The sequence below is a fragment of the Lolium perenne genome, chromosome 7 (assembly GCF_019359855.2).
Source record: "Lolium perenne isolate Kyuss_39 chromosome 7, Kyuss_2.0, whole genome shotgun sequence".
Classification (NCBI taxonomy): Eukaryota; Viridiplantae; Streptophyta; class Magnoliopsida; order Poales; family Poaceae; genus Lolium; species Lolium perenne.
The window spans coordinates 21,444,856-21,461,623 of record NC_067250.2 but is presented as its reverse complement, the minus strand read 5'-3'; positions in this window follow the sequence as shown (position 1 = coordinate 21,461,623).

The window sequence follows — 16,768 nt, the reverse complement described above, 5'->3', positions numbered from 1 at the left end:
TCCGCCATTCCAAAGTAAATTGCTTGAGTGCTACCTTTAAATTTCTATCCTTTACCTTTGCAATATATAGCTCATGGGACAAATAGCCTAAAAACTATTGTGGTATTGAATATGTACTTATACACTTTATCTCTTATCAAGTTGCTTGTTGAGCGATAACCATGTTCCTGGGGACGCCATCAACTACTCTTTGTCGAATATCATGTGAGTTGCTATGCATGTCCGTCTTGTCTGAAGTAAGGGAGATTTACCGCTAGAATGGTTAGAGCATGCATAATGTTAGAGAAGAACATTGGGCCGCTAACTAAAGCCATGATCCATGGTGGAAGTTTCAGTTTTGGACAAATATCCTCAATCTCATATGAGAAAATTAACTGTTGTTGAATGCTTATGCATAAAAGAGGAGTCCATTATCTGTTGTCTATGTTGTCCCGGTATGGATGTCTAAGTTGAGAATAATCAATAGCGAGAAATCCAATGCGAGCTTTCTCCTTAGACCTTTGTACAGGCGGCATAGAGGTACCCCTTTGTGACACTTGGTTAAAACATATGCATTGCGATGATAATCCAGGTAATCCGAGCTAATTAGTATACTATGCATGAGGCTTGCAACTTGTAGGATATAATTTACATAACACATATGCTTTATTACTACCGTTGACAAAATTGTTTCTATGTTTTCAAAACCAAAGCTCTAGCACAAATATAGCAATCAATGCTTCCCTCTGCGAAGGGCCTTTATTTTACTTTTATGTTGAGTCAGTTCACCTATTTCTCTCCACCTCAAGAAGCAAACACTTGTGTGAATTGTGCATTGATTCCTACATACTTGCATATTGCACTTGTTATATTACTCTATGTTGACAATTATCCATGAGATATACATGTTACAAGTTGAAAGCAACCGCTGAAACTTATTCTTCCTTTGTGTTGCTTCAATGCCTTTACTTTGAATTATTGCTTTATGAGTTAACTCTTATGCAAGACTTATTGATGCTTGTCTTGAAGTACTATTCATGAAAAGTCTTTGCTATATGATTCATTTGTTTACTCATGTCATTTACATTGTTTTGATCGCTGCATTCATTACATATGCTTACAATAGTATGATCAAGGTTATGATGGCATGTCACTCCAGAAATTATCTTTGTTATCGTTTACCTGCTCGGGACGAGCAGAAACTAAGCTTGGGGATGCTGATACGTCTCCGACGTATCGATAATTTCTTATGTTCCATGCCACATTATTGATGATATCTACATGTTTTATGCATACTTTATGTCATATTTATGCATTTTCCGGCACTAACCTATTAACGAGATGCCGAAGAGCCGATTCTTTGTTTCTGCTGTTTTTGGTTTCAGAAATCCTAGTAAGGAAATATTCTCGCAATTGGACGAAATCAACGCCCAGGGGCCTATTTTGCCACGAAGCTTCCAGAAGACCGAAGGAGAGACGAAGTGGGGCCACGGGGCGCCGCCACACTAGGGCGGCGCGGCCCAGGGGGGGCCCGCGCGGCCCTAGCGTGTGGGGCCCCCGTGACGCCTCCTGACCTGCCCTTCCGCCTATATATAGTCTTCGTCGCGAAACCCCCAGTACCGAGAGCCACGATACGGAAAACCTTCCAGAGATGCCGCCGCCGCCAATCCCATCTCGGGGGATTCAGGAGATCGCCTCCGGCACCCTGCCGGAGAGGGGAATCATCTCCCGGAGGACTCTTCACCGCCATGGTCGCCTCCGGAGTGATGAGTGAGTAGTTCACCCCTGGACTATGGGTCCATAGCAGTAGCTAGATGGTCATCTTCTCCTAATTGTGCTTCATTGTCGGGTCTTGTGAGCTGCCTAACATGATCAAGATCATCTATCTGTAATGCTATATGTTGTGTTTGTTGGGATCCGATGGATAGAGAATACTATGTTATGTTGATTATCAATCTATTACCTATGTGTTGTTTATGATCTTGCATGCTCTCCGTTATTAGTAGAGGCTCTGGCCAAGTTTTTACTCTTAACTCCAAGAGGGAGTATTTATGCTCGATAGTGGGTTCATGCCTCCATTAAATCTGGGACAGTGACAGAAAGTTCTAAGGTTGTGGATGTGCTGTTGCCACTAGGGATAAAACATTGATGCTATGTCCGAGGATGTAGTTATTGATTACATTACGCACCATACTTAATGCAATTGTCTGTTGTTTTCAACTTAATACTGGAAGGGGTTCGGATGATAACCTGAAGGTGGACTTTTTAGGCATAGATGCATGCTGGATAGCGGCCTATGTACTTTGTCGTAATGCCCAATTAAATCTCACAATACTCATCATATCATGTATGTGCATGGTCATGCCCTCTCTATTTGTCAATTGCCCAACTGTAATTTGTTCACCCAACATGCTATTTATCTTATGGGAGAGACACCTCTAGTGAACTGTGGACCCCGGTCCATTCTTTTACATCGAATACAATCTACTGCAATACTTGTTCTACTGTTCTCTGCAAACAATCATCATCCACACTATACATCTAATCCTTTGTTACAGCAAGCCGGTGATATTGACAACCTCACTGTTTTGTTGGGGCAAAGTACTTTGGTTGTGTTGTGCAGGTTCCACGTTGGCACCGGAATCCCTGGTGTTGCGCCGCACTACATCTCGCCGCCATCAACCTTCAACGTGCTTCTTGGCTCCTACTGGTTCGATTAACCTTGGTTTCTTACTGAGGGAAAACTTGCCGCTGTACGCATCACACCTTCCTCTTGGTGTTCCCAACGGACGCGTGCTGTACGCGTATCAAACCCATACTAAAATACATAAGTTTCCAGCTAAGCCTTACCCAGATTCAGGTATTGTGGGGGTACTTGTAAACTTGGAATGATATCGCATCCGAACCCAACCATCAGTTTTGTAAATGCACCAAGTCATTCACCAGTCATATTCACCTTCAAAATCTTTCAATAGAATGACTCATCATTCCAAGGTTTTCAAAGTCATTTCATTTCACAAGTTCCCAACTAGAGTAGTCACTTTTAATCTTTAGCACTAGCAACTAGTTATGAGGGGTGCTAAATAACTTATAGCTTTCTAGGCTAAGTGTGATGCTCTTGTACTACTTCATAACTAAACCAAGTGAATCATAAATCAAAAGTAACTTTGATAAGTAAAATTCAATAAAACATGTAGAGTAAAAACTTGGGATAGGATCATAAAGTAAAATGTAATGGTGCCTTGCTCTTGTAGAGCTTTGCACTAGTCTAGGTTGCATTGGTAATAGCTTGCCTTGATTGGTGAGGTGATCAAAGTTTTTTCTTCTTCCTCTTGGTAGAATACCTCTTCCTCTTGATAGTCTCCGGTACTAGCGTCTATAAACGAATACGAGGATACAATCACCAAATAACACTTAAGTAGTCTTAATTATCCTTAATGGCTCACACAAATGATCTAGCATCACTACTTAATATTTAACCAAAATTATGCTAGGGTTTCCTTACTTGATGTTAGAGAAATAACTTCCTCTCATTGAAATGTGAATTAGGGTTTCTCTTTTGTTTGGGAGAAATAATTTCCTCTCATTAACTCTTGTTAAGATTTAATCTTCTCAATGCATAAAGGTGAGGTCATGTTGACCAAGGTCAATGCTTCACATTTATCATTTGATAAAAATGATTTAAATGAGATTCATCATCTCATGTGATTTAAATATCATTTTGATTTAAGTTCCACAAGTGAGAAAGTATGAGACCATGCACTAGGGATCATCATCTTACTTCATAACACTTGGGAAAATGATTTAAATGAGGTGCTACACCTCATAGATTTGAAATTACAAACTTTGAAACTAATTGAAATGGGCTAGTATTGACTACATAGCCAATTTTTGATTCTAGCCCATGATCATGCACAGTAACCATCTCATATTTTTGCATAATAAACTAGAGGGGTTGAAAAGTTAATTATAGCAATTGGATTCACTTCAAAATTCATTTGGGTTGATTTTTAATAATTATTTGAAATCTGAAAAGTCTCTGACTTGTTATTTTTACTATTCAAATTTCATAACAGTTCTAGGGTTCAAACCAGTGGGATTAGTTAGACCATTTCATAAGGATTCTAGAACATTTTGAATCACCAAATTTGGATTGGTAGATTTGAAACTATTTAAATTCTAGCAAAGGCCAGTATTGAATTTGAATCATAAAAGAATTAAACGGATTTGAATTCTGGGCTTAGGCGGGAAATGCTAACGGACCCGAACGAGTGAGAGGGAAATGGGCCAGCCCAGCTAGCGTTGCGGGCCAACTGATAGTGGGGCCTGCGCGTCAGTCACTGTGTAACCCGAAACGGTACCTGTTAATATGAGACGTAGGATTAGATGGACGATCGACGGCCATGCGTCGTCATCGTCGTCGACGAGATGGGGTTGCTGGCACGGCGGAGGTAGGGGGTCGGCTGCGAGCTGGGGCTCCGACGATCAACGGCATCGATGCTGCTGGTCGTTGTCGACGACAGCGAGCTCAACGGTGGTCGCGATAGAGCTTGAGGTGGCCTAAATCGATGGATTGATCTGCGGCGACTTGCGGGTCTCCGGCGTGCGATTGGGCGACGGTGGTCACTAATGCGAAGCGGGGAGGGTGCGAGGAGATCAAGTGGAAGGAAAGGAGCGAGTTTGGTGTGAAGAAGGAGGCGCAGGGATGGCTCTATTTATAGGGCGCGAGGTGCTGCGAGGGTGCGGGCAAGGTCGTCGACGGCGATGGCGTTCCAGGGCGAAGGGGCAAGTGAGGGGGTGTGCGAGGTAGGCGACGGCTAGGCGATGCTCAACGTCTAGCTAGCGCTGCAAATGAGTGACAGGATTGATCGGGCGCGTGCAAATGAGTGTCGCAGTACTGGCGGGCGAACTCCGGCGAGGACGATGGCGACGTTGCTTCCATGAGCCTATGAGCATGTCTACGGTGTAGCTGGTGCAGTGGTGATCGCGCGTGCAAAGGGAGAAGGCGAGGGGAGGACAGACGCGACCAGGCGAGGCATGTACTGGCACATCCAATAACGTGCCAATGCACGCTCTGGCACGCCCAGGCGTGGTGATCACGTCGCGGCCAGGGCTGTGGAGGCTTCCTTTTGTCCCGAAACCATGTGTAGCATGCTTGGCAGGAAAAGAGAGGCTAGTTTGGGAAGGTTCTGTGGAGAGGAGTAAACCAGGGTAGGGTTTGACATGAGTGTGTCTATCATGGCCGGCATGGTGGAGTTCTTCATCATGCCACCACTTTAATCAGTGCAAAAGGGCTTGGTCTGATGCAGAGGAGGTACAGGAGGTTGATGATCACAATTAGAAAGGGGTTTAGCCCAAAATCCATTGGATTATAGCATGTGTCCACTTTCCAGATTTTTGCACACAATGTGTTTGATGAAATGACCGCATGAAACTTTTATTTGAATTTTGAAAATATTTTTGGTGGAGTTCATTTGAATATTGAATGGATTAGAATGGTGGTGGTGGTGGTCAAAATGGTGCTGGTTTGTGAGATTTCAAAAATGGGCTCATCTTCTCTTTGATTCAAAGTCTCCACTTGTCTCATCTATTCTGGTCAACCTAGGCAGAGTCAACCCTGATGGTCAACATCAAACTTGTTCATCTTGACATGGTCTTGGATGAGGTGGAGAGAGTTGGCCAAGTTTGGTTTAAGAAACTTCCAAACCAGGGGTGCAAAGTGGGCAAGATAATAAAAAGTGTCAAAGTGACCATTATCATATGTGAGAGAGATTTGAATTTTCCTTTGATTTGATTTGTGTTTCTTTGATGGAAAAGTGTTTTTTATTCATATATAAGTGTTTCACAAGCAATGGCACAAGCAAAGGTGGCCTTGGTTAAAGATTTGCATAATTGGCTAAAGTGTATGTGAGTGAAAATGGGTATTTCTCCATATTTCATTTCTCTCTATTTGATTTGATTTTTCTTGACTCAAAAGTGATTCTTATTAGTTTAGGAGCATTTCCAAACCATTGAAACCATTCCAAAAGGTCTAGCTCAAAGATTTGCAAAAATGGCCATAAACACATAAGAGATGATATTCCAATTTTGCTTAATCTTCCCTTTTGTTTCCCTTGCTTTACTTGGGCATGGGTTAGGGTCCATTTAGTGTGAGATTAGGTTTAGAGATGGTTTCACACCATTTGGGCAAGGTATAAGTGCATAGAACAAGATTTGGGTAAAATTGCTATGTGCCACATATGCCTCTATGCATATGTTGCATTTGATTTTTAATTGGAGTTTTCTTGACCCACTTGATGTTGTGGAGTGTTGAAATGGTATAGAGGGGTGATCCAAGCATTCACAACAAGTCTTAGGGTCAAGATCCTCAAATTCACAAATTTACCTTTTACTCTCATATGCCTCTATGGCATTTTTATTTTCTTTTTTACTTTCTTTGGTTTCACCTTGGATTTGGTTTGATAAGTACTAGGTAAGGTTTATTAAGGTTCTCCAATCCTCTAAACAAGATAGAAAGGCCTAGGGTAAAGTTTTACAAAAATAGCCATAGGCACATATACCCTTTTCTTATTTAATTTCTTTTTATTTTATTTTAACTTGGAGGGTGAAAAGAGGGGTGAGGTTTAGGGTTTAAGACCATTTCCAATACTAATTAAACAATCATGGCAAAAGCACAAGAATTAAGCAAGATCACTATGTATCAAACTTAATTTAAGAAAAGTTTTTGTTGGCTTAAAATTTTGGAAATAGGGAAATTCATTTTCTTTGTTTTGAAATTTTTGGGATGTTACAAACCCTTCCCCCTTAAACAAATCTCGTCCCGAGATTTTAAGAAAAGTTAGGTTCCTAAGAGAGATTGAGCAATTTGATTAACAGGAAAACATACTTGGCATGGCCTGAGGTGCTTCCTGGGCTTCAGTGGCATTCATGTGGTAGAGACGGCCGTTGTGATTGTTCTGGTTCCTTCGGCCTGCGAAGCGACGTTGTTGCTGGGCAGGTGCAGCAGTATTGGGGGCAGTTTTGGCAAGTTTTTTGGGGCATTCATTTGAGTAGTGCCCTACAGTGCCACATTCATAGCAGGTGATTGTTGCCTTGTCCTTTGGGGTGATGGGGGTAGCATTTCTCCCAGTCCTTGGGGCAGTATTGGTGTGGTTGTTGTTCCCATTGTTGTTGTTGCTGTTGTGGTGGTGGTTGTTGTTGTTGTTGTTGTTGTTGTTGTTGTTGTTGTTGTTGTTGTTGTTGTTGTTGTTGTGACTGTTGTTGTTGTTGCCTCCGGGCTTCGGGGGTCCTCCGTTGTTGTTGTTGGTGTAGTTGGGGCGATAAGTCTGAGTAGTTGGCTTGTTGTGTCTTGGGGTGAATCCTCCAGAGGAGTTGTTGCGGTACTTCTGGGTATGGTGGGGTCCATTCTGGTTCATCATCCTGCGCTTGCAGTTCTCATTTGCCTGATGCAGCTTTCCCTCCATCTGTATGGCTGAGTCCACGAGGGCTTCCAAGTCAGCGAACGAAATGTTCACTAACACAGTTTGCATCTCATCATGCAGTCCATTCAGAAATCTTTCCTTTTTCATCTCATTGGTGTCCGTCTCATCCGGGGCGTACCTTGATAGAGTGAGAACCACCACGGACATTCTTCCCTGCTTGAGTTCGCGGAACTCGTCTCTCATCTTCTTGATCAGTCCTTGGGGCACGTGATACTTGCTAAACTTCAGCTTGAAGTCTTCCCAGGTCATCATCTGTCCCGCATTCATTGCGCGGGCACTTGTCCACTAGGCTCTGGCAGGTCCTGACAGGTAGTGGGTGGCGAACAGTACTTTTTCTGCGGCTTCAACTCCCGCAACTTCGAGGTTGTTCTCCATGGTCTGGAGCCAGTCATCAGCATCTAGGGGCTCTTCAGTCTTGTTGAACATGGGTGGGTTGGTGTTCTGAAAGTTCTTCAGCTTCGACCCAGGGTGATCGTGATTTCCATGGCCTTGATTGTTCTGAGCTATCTGTTGCAGTGCAGCAATGTTGGCTTGTCGTTCAGCTCTCTCGACTTCTCGGTCTACCATCATCATCTGAAGCATCTGCATCATTGCATCCTGGTTGGTGCTGCGGGTTGGTGGGGCCATCTGAACATTGAGGTAGATGATAAGATAAGAGAGAAATTTCTATGGTTTGTTTTGTTAAAGTTTTTTTTAAAAATCATAACTTGAAATTTTTGAGTAGTGTTGCGGGGGTAAAAACCAACAACACTTTTTCATTCATACCAAGCATCACACATTACAAAACTAACACACCGTTGGTTTGAAGAACCATTCATTCGTTCTACGATACAAGGGGATCCTGATACAAACTCACACCTACGAAAGTGCTTTTAATGATACTACTCTTCAGGGGGGATTCTTCGTCTTCACGGGTAATGTGCTTGGCGAAAGGCGAGGGCGTTGTTCAACTCCTTGCAGGTCTTGTACAACATGAAGTCGAGGTAGGCAACATAGTGGTTCATCTCTGGGTGCCGTGGTATGTTTATTGGTCTTCCCAGGGGGTCATGTCTTGGGTAGTAAATGAAGCGGGTATTCTTGAGCTTGTTCATATTCTGTCCACACAGACGGGCAATTGCTTCCTGCATAGCTCTGACTAGTCCTTCCTTCCAAGTGTTTCCCGTTACAGAAAACCAGGTGGTTTCCCATATTGGGGCTCCAAGGCTTCCTCTCAGATCTGCAGTAACTTCCCACCGAGGTTGTCCTCCCAATGGATTGTTGAGGGGTATTCCGAAGAACTCGGGATACAGGCGTCCTAAATACTCAACTAGTTGTTTCAGATCCTTCTCGAACATTAGGTTTCCTCCGTGGCCAAGCTGATAAGACTTGTAGGTGTACTCCATCTGTGAAGATTTATGATGAGTAAGTTAGAGGAGTGAGTAGTGTGTCAAAATTTTATGTAGTAGTATAAGAAGAATAGAGCATAAATTTCTTATTTTGAAGGAGATCTCAAGGATAAGAGTGAGAATAAGTTTTCATAAATAATCCCTTCATTTGTTTTGAAACTAAGTTTTTCAGACGTCCATTCTAACTAGGGTCTGCTAAGGTCAACAATGGCTCTGATACCAACTTGTCAACACCCGGATTTTTAAGTCCAGATGCCTATTATGCCATTACTCGCAATCCCAGGAATATTGTTTTTGCGAGACATAATAGGTTGATATCACAACACATCATTCATTACAACACATAATCATCTTACAAATAAAGGATCACATGATCCAGTCTCATTACAATAATAGAAGTTCTATTGATCAATTACATAACACATAGCGGAAGCGAAGTAGCGTAGTAGTAGTCCATTTGTTCCACATGCAACCGTTGACGTCAGGAGTGATCGTAGTTGTCGTAGACGTCTTGTTGTCCTTCTTCCGGGTTCTGTTACTCCTCTTCATAGTCTGGCCATTTGAATAGCCAGGGACACAACCATGAGTACTTTAAAGTACTCGCAAACTAATACTAAGGTAAATACTATCAACTATAGTAAGGGGGTTCTAAGCTCTAGTTTCATTTGCATAAAGCCAGTTTTATTTCATAAGCACTTTAATAATCAAAGCCTCTTCATTTGCTTAACTCAAGTGGGAACATTAGTGTCATTCCCACAACTCAGTTGTGATTCAAAGTCAAAGTCACCTTTCAATTCAAGTCACAAGCCACCATTCATATTTTTGGAAAAATTCTGATGACAGAACAATATGGCCTTTCCAACTGTCCATGACCGCGGATGCAGCTATTCGAATAGGTTAAACTCTGCAGAGGTTGTACACTTGTGCCACACCAATTGCAATAGTTTGTCAGGGGTAACTGGCCCTGATTTATCGTACGCAGTATGCGAACTATCAATCCTAACCTTTCATTTACATACTCTAGTATAGGCATCTCTCCCCATGAGCTTGGCCTCCCGGTGAAAACAAACCGTCAGCCCGGGAACTGCACAGGGCTTGGGTAGGACATTCACCTCATTTCACGTCATTTCACTTTCAATGGAGGCAGCCTCGGCATAACCCCTATGACGCTTGTTCAGAGGGAACCCATACTAAAATACATAAGTTTCCAGCTAAGCCTTACCCAGATTCAGGTATTGTGGGGGTACTTGTAAACTTGGAATGATATCGCATCCGAACCCAACCATCAGTTTTTTAAATGTCACCAAGTCATTCACCAGTCATATTCACCTTCAAAATCTTTCAATAGAATGACTCATCATTCCAAGGTTTTCAAAGTCATTTCATTTCACAAGTTCCCAACTAGAGTAGTCACTTTTAATCTTTAGCACTAGCAACTAGTTATGAGGGGTGCTAAATAACTTATAGCTTTCTAGGCTAAGTGTGATGCTCTTGTACTACTTCATAACTAAACCAAGTGAATCATAAATCAAAAGTAACTTTGATAAATAAAATTCAATAAAACTTGTAGAGTAAAAACTTGGGATAGGATCATAAAGTAAAATGTAATGGTGCCTTGCTCTTGTAGAGCTTTGCACTAGTCTAGGTTGCATTGGTAATAGCTTGCCTTGATTGGTGAGGTGATCAAAGTTTTCTTCTTCTTCCTCTCGGTAGAATACCTCTTCCTCTTGATAGTCTCCGGTACTAGCATCTATAAACGAATACGAGGATACAATCATCAAACAACACTTAGGTAGTCTTAATTAGCCTTAATGGCTCACACAAATGATCTAGCATCACTACTTAATATTTAACCAAAATTATGCTAGGGTTTCCTTACTTGATGTTAGAGAAATAACTTCCTCTCATTGAAATGTGAATTAGGGTTTCTCTTTAGTTTGGGAGAAATAATTTCCTCTCATTGACTCTTGTTAAGATTTAATCTTCTCAATGCATAAAGGTGAGGTCATGGTGACCAAGGTCAATGCTTCACATTTATCATTTGAGAAAAATGATTTAAATGAGATTCATCATCTCATGTGATTTAAATATCATTTTGATTTAAGTTCCACAAGTGAGAAAGTATGAGACCATGCACTAGGGATCATCATCTTACTTCATAACACTTGGGAAAATGATTTAAATGAGGTGCTACACCTCATAGATTTGAAATTACAAACTTTGAAACTAATTGAAATGGGCTAGTATTGACTACATAGCCAATTTTTGATTCTAGCCCATGATCATGCACAGTAACCATATCATATTTTTGCATAATAAACTAGAGGGGTTGAAAAGTGAATTACAGCAATTGGATTCACTTCAAAATTCATTTGGGTTGATTTTTAATAATTATTTGAAATCTGAAAAGTCTCTGACTTGTTATTTTTACTATTCAAATTTCATAATAGTTCTAGGGTTCAAACCAGTGGGATTAGAGCATCTCCACTCGTCTCCCCGACGAGGCCCCCGAGCGACGTTTTTTCCATCCGGACGGCGTAAATCGGCCCAGTCGCGCCCCCGGTTCCTCGTTTTCGTCTGGATTTGGCCCTTCATCCATCCGGCGAGCCCACGCCAACCCCGGTCCCCCGGGGCGCGCTCGGGGACTCCGGACGAAAGATTTTGGCGCGAAACATCGTGTGGACCCGCGTAGTCGTCGACAGGAAAACCAAATCCTGTCGATTTTCCCTCCAATTTGCTTGCATATCCCCATTCCCTCCAATTTGCTTGCATATCCCCATTCTCTCCCGCCGAATTTGTCCATTCTCCTCCTCGTCTTCCAGTTCCAGTTCCCGGCGTCATCTTCTCGTCCACCACACTGCTCTCCTCCTCATCTTCTCGTCCACCACAATGCCGCCGAAGGCGACGACGAGGAAGCCGCGGGCGAAGAAGGAGCGGCCGCCGGGCATGACGAACGCCGAGTGGGCGGCGGACGAGAAACGGCGCGAGGTGGAAACAAGCGGCAGGGCGGAGAGGGTGAAAAAAGCCGCCGCCAAGAGGGCGGCGACGGCCCAGGACGAACAAGCGAGGAAGATCAGCATGGCCATGAGCGGCGGCAGCGGCGCCATGTTCCCCGGCCAATGGCCGACGCAAGGTACAACCAGTTCCCCGTCGTCCTTCTCCCCTTCGATGTACTCGCCGTCGCCGCCTGCCATGTTCCAAGAGGGCGCCTACGTCCAACCGTCCAGGTTCACGCCGTCGCCGCCCGAGCTTGACGTCGGCAGCGGCGGCCAGTTCGAGGGCACCTCGCCGGCCCTGCGACGAGGGCCGCTCCCGTTCGGTGCGATGGCGGCGCCGAACGAAGAGGAGATCCACGAGATGATCACCTCCGGCTCCATGGCCGCCGCTGCGAGCCCGGGGTTCTTCATGGCCGCCGCCGCTGCGAGCCCGGGGTTCTTCACGCAAGAGGAGGCGAGGGCGACGATAGCTGTCGTGGCGCGCAACGAGTATGTGGAGGATGTGGCCGACGGAAGCCAAGCCGTCGAAGAAGAAGACGAAGAAGAAGAACAGCCAACTCAAGCCGCCGCCAACCTGTCGAAGGGGAAGAAGAAGAGGAAGAAGGACTCGCCGCCTGCCGAACCGCGTATCAAATGGACGCCGAAGGAAGAGGAGTGCCTCACCGAAGCTTGGATGGCCGTGTCCATGAACGGCATAACCGGGGCCAATCAGTCGTTCGACACATATTGGCTTCGACTGAAGCAGGCGTACGACGAACGCAAACTCGTCGATCCCTACTTCAACAAGACGAACATGAACGTGTACCAGGGAGACAAGGCAATGGCCACCCATTGGGGGCTCATGCAGACGGCGTGCAGCAAATGGCATGGCATACAGGAGGAGGTCGAAGAACGGCCGATCAGCGGCCACAACTTGGAGCAAAAGGTATGCTCCGTCGACCCTGCATCGCCGAGGTTAGCTGTGCACCGTGTACATCGTCGTGAGCTGACCCGTATAGCCGTGCTCTTTTTCCCCAGCTGCGCCATGCTTTGGACATATACACGGACGACACCGGCATGCAGTTCAAGTTCCTGAACGTCTACGCCCGCCTCGAGAACTGCGAGAAGTGGAAGGAAGTCCGCACGACCCTCTCGAAGAGCAAGACCGAGCAGTACAACCCCGACGCTCCGGCGGCTGGCGCGGCGGAAGGGCGCCCTGAACTCGGCCAGAAGAAGCTCAAAGAGCTCAAAAAGACGGGCAATCCCGCCGACAGGATGCAGGCGTCGATCGACAAGTGCTGGGCCGACTTGAGGTCGCACGCCGACGGGAGGAACGACAAGTTCGACGGCAGGTGGCGGGAGATGCTCGCCAACCAAGGCGTCCGGATCGCCCTGCTGAAGACGACGGCGGCGGCGAAGAAGAGGAACACAGACTTGGCGTTCCTGGTGGGCGACGGCAACATGGAACTGATGGACGAGGAGATGAGGAATTGGTACCAGGGCCACCGTAGCGACATCCTCCGAGCCACTCCGGCCAGTCCTTCGTCGTCTCCGCCGGCTCCTACCTCGGCTTCCTCACCGTCTACCTCGTCGACTGCCGCTGCTTCGACGTCCACTGCCGCTGCTTCGTCGTCGACTGCCGCAGCCGCTTCGGCCACGGCGTGTGAGGAAACTGGTCCGTCGGACACCGCCGTGCCGGCCGGGACTGCCGATGAGCCTGTTTCCGTCTAATTTCCCTCCGATCGCTGATCTGTGGCTGATCCTTTTGCTCCTTTTGCCGATCAACTGGCCGTACTTGTAGCGCGGGACGACGCTTTGTTTGAATTTAAACTATGTCCGCCGAACTCCGGGTGGACGACTGGAAATACGGAACTCCCCACGACTTTATTTCGTCCAATCCGGCGGTTGTTTCGTCCGGATTTCGCCGTGGGGAGCGCCAACGAGTAGAGATGCTCTTAGTTAGATCATTTCATAAGGATTCTAGAACATTTTGAATCAGCAAATTTGGATTGGTAGATTTGAACTATTTAAATTCTAGCAAAGACCAGTATTGAATTTGAATCATAAAAGAATTAAACGGATTTGAATTCTGGGCTTAGGCGGGAAATGCTAACGGGCCCGAACGAGTGAGAGGGAAATTGGCCAGCCCAGCTAGCGCTGCGGGCCAACTGACAGTGGGGCCTGCGTGCCAGTCACTGTGTAACCCGAAACGGTACCTGTTAATTTGAGCCGTAGGATTAGATGGACGATCGACGGCCGAGCGTCGTCGTCGTCGTTGTCGACGAGATGGGGTTGCTGGCACGGCGGAGGTAGGGGGTCGGCGGCGAGCTGGGGCTCCAGCGATCAACGGCGTCGATGCTGCTGGTCGTTGTCGATGACGGCGAGCTCAACGGTGGTCGCGACAGAGCTTGAGGTGGCCTAAATCGATGGATTGATCTACGACGACTTGCGGGTCTCCGGCGTGCGATTGGGCGGCGGTGGTCACTAATGCGAAGCGGAGAGGGTGCGAGGAGATCGAGTGGAAGGAAAGGAGCGAGTTTGGTGTGAAGAAGGAGGCGCAGGGATGGCTCTATTTATAGGGCGCGAGGTGCTGCGAGGGTGCGGGCAAGGTCGTCGACGGCGATGGCGTTCTAGGGCGCGAAGGGGCAACTGAGGGGGTGCGCGAGGTAGGCGACGGCTAGGCGATGCTCAACGTCTAGCTAGCGCTGCAAATGAGTGACAAGATTGATCGGGCGCGTGCAAATGAGTGTCGCAGTACTGGCGGATGAACTCCGGCGAGGACGATGACGACGTTGCTTCCGCGAGCCTATGAGCATGTCTACGGTGCAGCTGGTGCAGTGGTGATCACGCGTGCAAACGGAGAAGGCGAGGGGAGGACAGACGCGACAAGGCGAGGCATGTACTGGCGCGTCCAGTAACGTGCCAATGCACGATCTGGCGCACCCAGGCGTGGTGATCACGTCGCGGCCAGGGCTGTGGAGGCTTCCTTTTGTCCCGAAACCATGTCTAGCATGCTTGGCAGGAAAAGAGAGGCTAGTTTGGCAAGGTTCTGTGGAGAGGAGTGAACCAGGGTAGGGTTTGACATGAGTGTGTCTATCATGGCCGGCATGGTGGAGTTCTTCATCATGCCACCACTTTAATCAGTGCAAAAGGGCTTGGTCTGATGCAGAGGAGGTACAGGAGGTTGATGATCACAATTGGAAAGGGGTTTAGCCCAAAATCCATTGGATTATAGCATGTGTCCACTTTCCAGATTTTTGCACACAATGTGTTTGATGAAATGGCCGCATGAAACTTTTATTTGAATTTTGAAAATCTTTTTGGTGGAGTTCATTTGAATATTGAATGGAGTAGAATGGTGGTGGTGGTGGTCAAAATGGTGCTGGTTTGTGAGATTTCAAAAATGGGCTCATCTTCTCTTTGATTCAAAGTCTCCACTTGTCTCATCTATTCTGGTCAACCTATGCAGAGTCAACCCTGATGGTCAACATCAAACTTGTTCATCTTGACATGGTCTTGGATGACGTGGAGAGAGTTGGCCAAGTTTGGTTTAAGAAACTTCCAAACCAGGGGTGCAAAGTGGGCAAGATAATAAAAAGTGTCAAAGTGACCATTATCATATGTGAGAGAGATTTGAATTTTCCTTTGATTTGATTTGTGTTTCTTTGATGCAAAAGTGTTTTTTATTCATATATAAGTGTTTCACAAGCAATGGCACAAGCAAAGGTGGCCTTGGTTAAAGATTTGCATAATTGGCTAAAGTGTATGTGAGTGAAAATGGGTATTTCTCCATATTTCATTTCTCTCTATTTGATTTGATTTTTCTTGACTCAAAAGTGATTCTTATTAGTTTAGGAGCATTTCCAAACCATTGAAACCATTCCAAAAGGTCTAGCTCAAAGATTTACAAAAATGGCCATAAACACATAAGAGATGATATTCCAATTTTGCTTAATCTTCCCTTTTGTTTCCCTTGCTTTACTTGGGCATGGGTTAGGGTCCATTTAGTATTAGATTAGGTTTAGAGATAGTTTCACACCATTTGGGCAAGGTATAAGTGCATAGAACAAGATTTGGGTAAAATGGCTATGTGCCACATATGCCTCTATGCATATGTTGCATTTGATTTTTAATTGGAGTTTTCTTGACCCACTTGATGTTGTGGAGTTTTGAAATGGTATAGAGGGGTGATCCAAGCATTCACAACAAGTCTTAGGGTCAAGATCCTCAAATTCACAAATTTGCCTTTTACTCTCATATGCCTCTATGGCATTTTTATTTCCTTTTTACTTTCTTTGGTTTCACCTTGGATTTGGTTTGATAAGTACTAGGTAAGTTTTATTAAGGTTTTCCAATCCTCTAAACAAGATAGAAAGGCCTAGGGTAAAGTTTTACAAAAATAGCCATAGGCACATGTACTCTTTTCTTATTTAATTTCTGTTTATTTTGTTTTAACTTGGAGGGTGAAAAGAGGGGTGGGGATTAGGGTTTAAGACCATTTCCAATACTAATTAAACAATCATGGCAAAAGCACAAGAATTAAGCAAGATCATTATGTATCAAACTTAATTTAAGAAAAGTTTTTGTTGGCTCCAAATTTTGGAAATAGGGAAATTCATTTTCTTTGTTTGAAATTTTTGGGATGTCACACTCCCGCTCTCCTCCTGCTCCGGCCTTCCAACGCTGACGAGGAGCTTGCGACGGTGCGCTCTGGCCTGCCCCCGCCGCCGAGAAGCTCGCATGTTGGCCCTACTCCCGCTCCAGCCCTCCTCCGCAGAAGAGCAGCCCGAGTCAGAGCCCTCCGGCCCGTTCTGCCGATGAGAAGCCACAGGTCGACGATGGCCTACGTCGCCGCCTTCTCGACGCCGAGCTGCGCCGCCGCCTCGACGCCGGCCTAGCGGCTTGCGCCGCCACCACGGGACGAGCTCCGCCTTTCCCTCGACGCGTC